Source organism: Anser cygnoides, chromosome 17, assembly GCF_040182565.1.
Source record: "Anser cygnoides isolate HZ-2024a breed goose chromosome 17, Taihu_goose_T2T_genome, whole genome shotgun sequence".
NCBI classification, from domain to species: domain Eukaryota; kingdom Metazoa; phylum Chordata; class Aves; order Anseriformes; family Anatidae; genus Anser; species Anser cygnoides.
Genome location: NC_089889.1, coordinates 15,649,981 through 15,660,388, shown reverse-complemented (window position 1 = coordinate 15,660,388; position 10,408 = coordinate 15,649,981).

Here is a 10,408-nt window from a genome sequence, read left to right as displayed (position 1 = left end):
AGCACTCAGCAGTGAGCTGAGACAACGCCTCCCAACGAGTGGGACAGACATCATAATGTGGCAGACACCACCTTTTCAATGTGCACTGCTACCCTCAGAATCAACAGCCGTGGGTGTGTGTGCATATGCCTGTGCATGTATGTGTGCGGGGATTATACTCTCTGGTTGCCCCTGGCTCTTCCGGCCCTTCCTTGATATCCCACCTGCAGTGCTGTGTCCAGTTTGAGGCTCCCCAGTGCAAGGAACGCATGGAGATGCTAGACTGAGTCCAGAGGAGGTATCAAGGTGGTCAGGAGCTGTAGGATGGGAGATGCAGAGGGATTCCCATAAGCCTGGAGATGAAAAGGTGAAGAGATTTTATCGGTGCCTTCACTCCTCTGATTTGAGGGTGTAGAGACAGAGGTGCACAGGGATGGGGCAAAGAACTGAGCCCAAGATGGTTGTGAAATTCCAGCCAAATACAGGAAGGAAATTTCCCACAGTGAGGGTGGGCAAATACTCAAACAGGGACACAGAGAGGTTGTACAGTCTCCATCTCCGGAGATATCTGAAACTTTGCTGGATGAAGCTTGACTAACCTGCTGTAGATATGCTCTTTGCAGGGATTTGGACCAGAAACCTTCTGAAGTCCCTTCCAACAACATTTGATCAGATTATTTCTTAATTTTCTGTCTCCAACCCCTATTTGGCTTATACACTCTGCCTGTTCCCCGGGTGAGGCAGGACCAGCATGCAGCCAGTAACAGCCTGGTCCTCAGAACCCTCCATGGCCAGGGCTCCAGCAGAGGCACCAATTAGGCCTGACAGATTAGCAGCTGAGAAGGTGCTGAGCAGGGTGATTTTGAGGTTTGAACCAGCAGCTGAGAAAAGGCAAAGGGAGCAGATCCCATTACTGGGCTTTGTGGTGGGAAAATGTCCTGTGTTTCAGCACATGCCGTCTTAATGATACAGTTGTGTTCAGCAGCTTTGAAGACCCAGGTGCCCCGATGAAAAGACTGCTCACTTTGTCTTCGATTGCGTTGGATAATTAGGAAACGTAGGTCTTTGTGTCTTTAAAAGATGTGTTTGCTTTTGCTAAATGACACCATGTTCTGCTTGCTCTTTTCTATTAATCCCTAAATACTGTAACGGTGTGTTGCAGACAGAGATTTGTCAAGACTAATTCTATTACTGGGCAATGTTTGCTTTAAACTTTTATCTATTAAAAATAACAGGCATTTGCAGAAGGGCTTGCAGGAGGAGCAGCAAACCCAGAAGTACCCCATTCACAGACAAACCCTTCTAGCAGGCTGCTCCCCTGTTCTTAAGAAACCTTTCCCACTGAAGCTTGCTGTTCCTCTGGAAAAGAAAACAGGGCTAACTCTTCATGGATGCAGAGGAAGAACATGTCTAAAGCAGATGGAAGTGCAGCCTGAAGGTTAAAACTGTACTCACTCGTATAAAGTGATGAAAGTTCACACCTAGATTTCTGCAGTGTCTCACACCTGGACGAGACATAGATCCTCTGGGAGACATGCGTGGCTTTGCCCTGTGCCATTCCAGCTCCCTCCATTTAACCCACCCTCCCTGCTAGGTCACCTTTGTCTGCAGGAAGGAGCATGGGGAATTCCGACTGACTTTCTTGGATATCTTTACTGCATGGGAAAACACTGGAGGATAAAGGGATCCTGTACATTAACAATAACTGTTGCATCTGCACTTGTGCTTCTGCCACCTGTGCTGATGGTAGTGCACAGCAACAAAATACTGGGAGACTTCTGCTTCTGGCTTATTCACTTGCTCTGGAGCTTTGCTGTGCTTTTACCTCCCATTTGCAGCTGCCCAGTGCTGTGGCAGTCACAGCACAGTATGCTTGCTGTCAGAGCCACACTGTTGAGCAGTCCAAATAGATTTGTCTGGATGATCTGGGCTGGGAGCTCTATGGGGTATGCTGGTCAGGTCCTGCTGCACATGGTGCATCACACTCAGGATCCCATGAGCCTTCACAATGTGTCCACCTGAGGATCCTCAGCTTTCCTTGTGTGCAAGATCAGAATGATCAGCCTAAAGGCTTTGGATTTGCTTTGTTTATCCACAGCCTGTTTAATGTTTTGAAAGCAATACATCATGGATTAGGGTAGTTGCTAATACTCTTTCTGGCCCATCAGGGTTTTTTAAATCACTCATCCTATGCCTTTCATTCAGTACACAACAATCACACCATTTGCTCTATCACGGCAGAGACTGATGCTTCTGTCTAAGAGCAGCAACATCCCCTGTGTCCAAAGGACCTGCCTTTGTGAGCATGTCTGCATAGCCAACTACCATACAGCTGCAAGCTCCTGCAGAGCACAGACCCAGCTGTGCTTGGATGTGCATGCTAAGACAGGAGAGCTCTGCAGATGTGGGTGGGTGCTAGCTGTGATTACTATGTCTGTGGTTACAGAACAAAGCGTGCACCAAGGCAGCTGAATTGGTGTCAATGTGCAGCAAAAATGCAGCTCTCATGGAGTCTGAAGCAGGACAGACTAGAGGACCAGTGGTGCTTGTAATGAAAGGAGTCCTCTGAATGGGGAGTCTCAAATTCTGGTTCGTGTTTGCTCATATATTGTTGACTGCTGAATATAAATGGAGTCACAGGGCCAGGTGCTGCAATGTCAGTTTTCATCTGCCCTCTGAATTGTAATGACCCGTTAAGTGGTTTGCAGCCACCCAGAGTGCTCTGACAGAAGGTGCTGTGTGCAGGGCAGAGTTCTGGCACCTTTACTGCTCCTCTGTCCAGTCATCTGCAGCTCTTTAATTTCTGACATGGATGGGTCCCAGAGGAATGCTTTTCCTGAATCAAATGTTGGCTCATCCTACCTGTGCCCCATGAACATCAGTGTAGTTTATAGGGCAGTGAGGGATGGAGTTTAGCACAGCAGGCTGTTATGTGATGCTGATACTCCTGTGAGTCAGACAGAGAGAAGAGCAGATGGAACAATGGCTCCATATTCAGAATGCAACTGATTTGATCACACTGGTCTTTATGCTGACAGAAAATCATTTCAGGACAATGACAGAAATTGTTTGCATCTTCTGAGTCTCTGCTTGAGAGAGATTTGGTCAGTCAGTGTTTCTGGGAACAGGTTTTGGGGTGCCCAGGCTTGGATCAGGAGGATAATATGAGTTTTGCACTTTGTTTTCCCTAAATCTTTTCCCTCTTTTTGTGAACAAGCTGTAGTCATCATTGCTGGGGCAATCAAAGTCATTGGGAGAAGCATCAGTGAAACTGAGCTCCTCTGCCAGGGCTGTTGGGGCTGCTGAGTTTCAGCAGCAAGTAACTTTTATCTGCTCACACTAATTCAGCATTGTCCCTTCAAAATGTGATCTTGTCACTGAGCTGAACTGTCTGAAGTCTGCTGTGCCAGGTGCACATCTGTGCTCAGATCCACTATTAACAATCATGAAACTGTGGCCTCAGTGAAATGAAGGGCACTCTTATCTCATCTCTTGAAAAAGTCGATGAGAAATGAGACAGTGATGACAGAGAGGCAGAGCGCAGATCTCAAGCAAGGCTCAGTCCATGAACATCTTCACGCAGGAGGACAGAAAACTGTGCTCCCCTCTGAGCCAGGAATGCTTACCCTGAGACCTGGTCCTGCACTGGTCCCAGTTCTGCATTGGCACAAATTCTCAGACTACACCCAGCCTCTTATCGTGCACCTTTCATCCACCTGTGGGTTACAAAGTGCCCCAGAGCACCTCCATCTAAAAAAGAAATACTTGGGTAAAGAGGAGCTGTTTGGTCTGTCTCTACCATTTTATGGGAAAAGGCAGAGCCAGATATTATTACCAAAATGCTGGACAGGCACTACAACTGTAAGATGAGAGAACATTAAGCCACTCTACTGCAGCATATGGATGTTGTTGAAAAGACCAGAAAATGCAGTGTTTTTTTGTTGTTTTTGCTATTGTTTGTCTGGTTTTTTTTTTTTCCTCTTTTACTTAGATATTGCCTGGTCATCAGTAGGTGAACCCCTAAAGAAGCTCTCCCTCACTGGGTTTGGGCCATGGGGCAAGAGTGCCCTCTGGCATGTCCTGCAGGAGCCTGCCCAGGCTACTCAGATGTGCCGCAGATTCCTCCCCACCCCTGGGCCTGAGCCGCCTCCCCTGCAATAAGGATCTGGGCTGGATGCATTGCTGGGCACCAGGCTGGGGGGGAGCACCATCATGGACACCCACCCCGAGTACAGATTCAGCCTTAACTGCTTGTCAGAGGTCTGCCGCCCATCACTGCTCACATCCTCATGCCGACGGTGCAGGCTCAGCTGCATCCCCGTCCTTTTTCTGGCATTTGCTGAGCAGGCTGTCTACAAAATGCCTCTTCTCCGAGAAGCTGAAAGAGAGAGAAAAGTACAGGCAAGGGGAGCAGACTGCGTGGCAGCAGCCAAGACCTGCCTTCTCCTGCCCCCACCCCATGTCCTTCCCCTCCCTGCCTCAGCCCTTCTCCAGCACTCACGGCATCAGACAGCCCACCTGCGAGGGTCAGGGCATGTACCTCAAGGCCTTTACTCCTCCTGGGCTGGGGCCACAAGGTGGACTCCAGGCTCGATCTGGACCGTGAGCGCCTTGTGCCCAGACAGCACCACTATGCACCGGCCAGCCAGCTGTGTGGGAGGGAGAACCCCCACAGCTGGAGCCAAACAGGAGACCCGTGACCCCCACCCGCTCCCTGAACAGCTCCTGCAGCTGCGCTTGGCGCTGGCTGGAGCAGCCTGACGGAGAAATCATGCACCCCTCCTGACTTCAACAGACCTGGCCAAAACTAGGTTCAAGCAGAGTCCAGTGTGCTCTTAGCACAGCTCTTACATACACGGACCCCCATGGAAATTGAGCAGCCCTCACATATCCCACGGCTTGCGTAGAAATATTGCTCACTGGCTCCAGATAAAACATCTAAACAAATGCCTTTAAGAGAATGAGTCTAACAAAGGTTAGCTTTGAGAGTTAACTTTGGTACTTGGGGGAATCTGTAGGCTGCTGCTCTGTAGTGATGGAGCAGTGCTTTAGAAGACAATATCTGCACAGCAGCCAAACTGCTCCTGTCTTGGGCTGTTCAAACTGCCCCTCACAGAGCATCTCCCCACCCTTTTCTGTCCCTATTACCAGAGATGTGGCAGTGGCTCCTATGTGGCCCTTCCAGTCGCCACAGAGACTGAAGGAGGATTCATAATCCCCGTCTACATGCAGATGTAGAACTGATGTTCGTGGAGTCAGTGCTGGACACAGAAAATGACCGTGGTCAGCACTTTCAACTTCCAGCTCTCATGCACTTGCATCCAGCTAAGCCTCTGCTTTCTTTCCAGCTTGCCAGTCATCTTCCCTCTTTGTTATAGATAAAGCTGTGGAAGCTTTAAATATTTTTTTATGGATGGCAGAACGTGCATCCGCGAGATTTGGTCGAAAAGCCTTTTACGTGGAAAAACTGTAGAAGCTGGTGCGACAGGAAGGCTGGTATTCTCTCCATCTCAAAAGTAAACAGAGTCGACATGCACGACATGCAGCTGGGTGGGATTCTGCCCTCTTGAGTCCTGTGCTGCACCCCATGGTCCTCAGGAAGTGTTGTAGACCATGTAGAGAAAGCAGAGGTCACAGAAATGCTCATTCAGGTTTCTTGGCAGGTTTTCCCAAAAGACCCAGTTTAGGGACATAAATGGAGCATTTGAAGTTATTAAAATCATCAGCATACAGGAATGTCCCACGTCTTGCCATGACAATGCCGAGGTCTGCTCCGCGATCAGAGTCCAGGCTTTCCACGTCCCTCACTGGCTCTCAGCTCCCTGAAGGGGCTTGTGCAATTGTCCAGCCCTGCTGGTATCGATAATACATAAGTGACAAAATAAAATAGAAATTACTAATTTCAAGCTTCACTGGTAGTAAGGAAAAGAAAATCAATGCTTGGCAAATGGAACCAGGAGAAACTGGAAGAAAAGGAAGGCTCTCTCCTAGCTTCAGTAGCTTGTCTGTGACAAAGGCGGGGGGTGAGGCTGTAAAAAGGGGTCTTGACAGTGTTGCTGTTTCAGCTGCGGCATGTTAAAGCTGGCCTTTTGCATATTAATGGCAAAATAAGCTCCCTGTTTGTTCACACAGCTGTCTCAAGTCCCATTGACGTTGTGTCTGTGCTGTGCCCCTGCAGAGTGGCAGCGAGCTGGGCTGCACGGAGGCCCATGCTGCCCCGGCAGGGCTTGCACCCATTTTGCAGAGCAGGAGATGGCCTGCAGGAGGTAGCCCCAGTGGTGCTGGTGAGGTCCTGTGCCCACCCGCTCCCTCAGCTGTGCGCCTCAGAGACCTCTGTAGCCCATGGGCAGGATGGGTGCAGGAGGCACAGCAAAACCGAGGCGGGGGGAGAAAGCAGCCGGGATGCAAAGTGCTTCAGCCAAAAGCCAGGGCTCAGTTGTGCACTGCAACATTTGGAGAAGCTCATCGAATTTACAGGCACATCGGCTCCCAGGGTGCTGGGAGCTAAGACACAGAAGTTCAGAGTCAGATTTCAAAGGCACAGCTCACATTTAGAGACCCAAATAAGGGGCAGATGCTTGAAAAAGCTTTGGTCTTGAAGATGTCATTGTAGCACTGTAACAAGATGTCCTGGTTTCACTTAGGACAGAGTTAAGATTTTTAAAAGGCTAAGGGTCTAGGGGGGCTGAGGGCACAAAATGCGATCACGGGCTGCAGAAACTCTCCCTGAAACGAGGTGGAAATGATTAGGAAGTACTCCTATGGTGAGCAGATGAATAACGTCTGTTTAACTGCCTGTAAAACAGCCAGGTACAGATAAGTCCTCTCAGCCTCCTGACACAGGCAGAAGCATATTTTCAATTAAACTGAGAGATGGAAAATCCAGTGTTGATGAAAGGACATTATCTTTTGCACCGTGAGGTGGGATTCAGCTCCACGAGCTAGAGACATCTAAAACACAGACCTCTGCACCTGAACTGGCTATTTGAGGCTTCTCTTTAAGACAGTCAGGGGAGACAGGCATTTTCAAGTAGCAATTCATCTGGCCAAATGCAAATATCCATTTGCGGAAGCGATAACTCCATGCCTCACGCTCTGCTGACTGTATCTGCTAGATGTCTGCTGATAATAAGGCTGACTAGGAAGGCCAGCTCAGGTTAGACACCTTGCCTAGTCACTTGAGTTTTTCTGTGGAATATTAAACCGTGGAATTTATTTCCACAAAAGGTTATGGAAGGCAAAAGATAAACTATATTCAAACAGAGACTGGAATAAATATGAAAAACAGGAATAGCCACAGTTATTACAGGTGATGTTAAGAGCATTTTGGAACAGATATAAAACTGCTTGCCTCTAGTCTTAAACTCATTTTAAACTCTTAGGATTACAATTAAGATCATCACACGGGGCACCCTATTTCATGTCTACCTGCTGGGTGATCAGAGGTAGGCTACTAATTTGGATGGACTGTGAATCGACTTGAAACTGTCAATATTTTTACCTGCACATGGTCTCCCAAGGTTTCCTGAAACTCTTAACAGCTGGTACTGAATTGCAAGTAGTGTGAAATCAGAAGTTTAATGGAATAGTATAGATTAGACTGGAATACAGCAGAATACAGTAGAATAGGATAGAAGAGGACTAGAAAATTAAAACAAATACACCTGTGAAGGAAACAAAAAGCACATGGAAAAGGATGCTTTGAATACCATCCACGAGTGCATGACATAGAAAATGCTCAGGCAGGTAGGTGGTTAACTCTCTTGGTCTCACAGTGGTTTTGGCATACAATTAGAGTTACTGTGGGATCAAATTATAAACCAGACAGTGCAACCCATCTGCAGGCCAGTGAGCAGCTTTATGAATGGTCCTAATGGAGTCAGCATAACTAGTTAGCATGAAATACACTCCACAGCACACCAAGCTGAGCCTCAGGACTGCTCCTTTCAAAAGTGACTAGAGAAGCAGCAGCACAGAAGAGAGCACGGTATGTAGACAGGAGCTGTCATTCCTATGGCAGATTCAGGGAACTGCGGTAAGCCACAGTAGAGTTCAGAGCCCAAGAACAAACTGGCTTGGTTTTATGAGCTATAACTGCAGTGGCTTGTTTAAAAACATAAGAGAGAGAAGCACCCCTGTGATGAGGCAGTATGAGTGAGATTGGCTACGTGCCAGAAGCTATTGCCTCCTAAACCAGTGGAAGGAAGACCAGTTAAAATGTTGGGTACATGAGAAAACAAGCTCTGTCCACTGGATGATGCCGGGGAACAGCTACAGGTATTTAATTTCATATTAACTCAAAACTGCATCATTAAAGAAGTGATCAATGGACAAACCAAATGTGTTGCCCTCACTCTGAGCAGATCAGATCTGAACTTCAGCCTAGTTTCACAGAAATCATAGAATGGTTTGTGTTGGAAGGGATCTTAAAGACCATCCAGTTTCAACCCCCTGCCATGGGCAGGGACACCTCCCACCAGAACAGGTTGCTCAAAGCCCTATCCAGCCTGGGCTCGAACACTGCCAGGGATGGGGCATCCACAGCTTCTCTGGGCAACCTGTTCCAGTGCCTCAGCACCCTCATAGGAAAGAATTTCTTCCTTATATCTAATCTAAATCCACCCTCTTTTAGTTTAAAGCCATTAGCCCTTGTCCTGTCACTACATCCCCTGACAAAAAGTCCCTCCCCAGCTTTCCTGTAGCCCCCTTTAGGTACTGGAAGGCTGCTATAAGGCCTACCTGGAGCCTTTCCTTCTCCAGGCCAAACAACCCCAACTCCCTCAGCCTGTATCCATGGGAGAAGACTGTGCTGTGTGTTCCTCTAAACCATGGTTACCTAAACCAGCCTGATTTTGTTGGGTAGCTGGTTCTTGCTGTGAAAAGTTCATTCCTCTGTAACAACCCATCTGTGACCATTTCTTCTGATTCTTCTTCACTTGATAGTGGTTTTTGGTTTAACCTGGGAAAGCTAATTTGAGAATGTCTCAATCTGACAAAGCATCATGCAAAAATTTGTATAGAAATCCTCTTGCATTATATATACTCTTCCTAGTGCTTCTGTGTAGATTTTCTGGTTGTTCTTCAGGTTAAGACCCATCTTTTAACTTTGTGTTTGTATAGCACCTATTGAACAGTTTTGACCCATGCCGTGGGCTCTTGGGTCTGTGGACTGAATTAATTGTCCAAGCATTCTGCCAGTATCCTTGAATGAGGGTGTTTGGTTTTGTTGTAGCCATTCTTATCTTCTGAAACATACAAGGAATTAACATAAAGAGAGCAAGGGACAGAGAGGTTGGCTACAGCCCGGAGAGGGTGCTGCAGACCGCCATCATTCAGCAAGCCAGGCTGGCTGTGGCTGGTCTGTAAAAGTGAGAGACTCAAGGTAAGAGGTGACCAATTAGGGCAGTAGGTGTTGTCTTACAGTGTAGCACCAAAGCTACACATAGCAGGTGGATGGGGAAGTGTTGCTGCAAAGACTCTGCAGGAATACACTGGGCTGTTTGCAGTAGCTGAGCTGCTCATCGTGGCAGCATGGAGCAGGACATAGATAAAAGCAGGCTGCTGTCAATTCCCATTGTCCAAATTCTACTTGTGCACGGACGGGAGATGAAAAGCATACTCCACCTATATGAACATGGAACAGGTGGGGACCTAGAAGCACTCAGTGACCCTTTAAGACAGGCTTTTGCTCCCAGAACATCTTCCTCTTGAGTTGTAAAATCTTCCCCTAAGTGAAATTGGTTGTCTGAGTTATAACAGCCATCAAATACAGAGCAGGCACATGGAATCTTCCACCTAAACTGTAGCAATTACACATATCAAAGAACCGCAGCATCACAGAATGGCTGAGGTTGGAAGGAACCTCTGAAGATCATCTAGTCCAACCCTGCTGCTGAGCTGGATCACCCAGAGCACGTTGCACAGGATGGCATCCAGGCAGAGTTTGAATACCTCCAGAGAAGGAGACTGCTCAACCTCTCTGGGCAACCTGTCCCAGTGCTCTATCACCCTCACAGTAAAGGAGTGCCCCCTCATATTGAGCCGGAACCTCCTGTGCTTCAGTTTGTGCCCGTTGCTTCTCGTCCTGTAGCTGGGCACTACTGAAAAGAGACCAGCTCCAGCCTCTCAACACCCTCCCTTAGATATTTATGTACATTGATGAGGTCTCCTCTCAGCCTTCTCCTTTCCAGGCTACTCAGCCTGTCCTCGTACAACAGGTTCTCCAGTCCTCTAATCATCTTCATAGCTCTCCCCTAAGCTCGCTCCAGTATTTCTGTGTCCCTCTGATACTGGGGAGCCCAGAACTGGGCACAATACTCCAGGTGTGGCCTCACCAGGGCTGAGCAAAGGGGTAGGATCACCTCCCTCAACCTGCTGGCAACACTCTTCTGACTGCACCCCACGGTACCGTTGGCCTTCTTGGCCACAC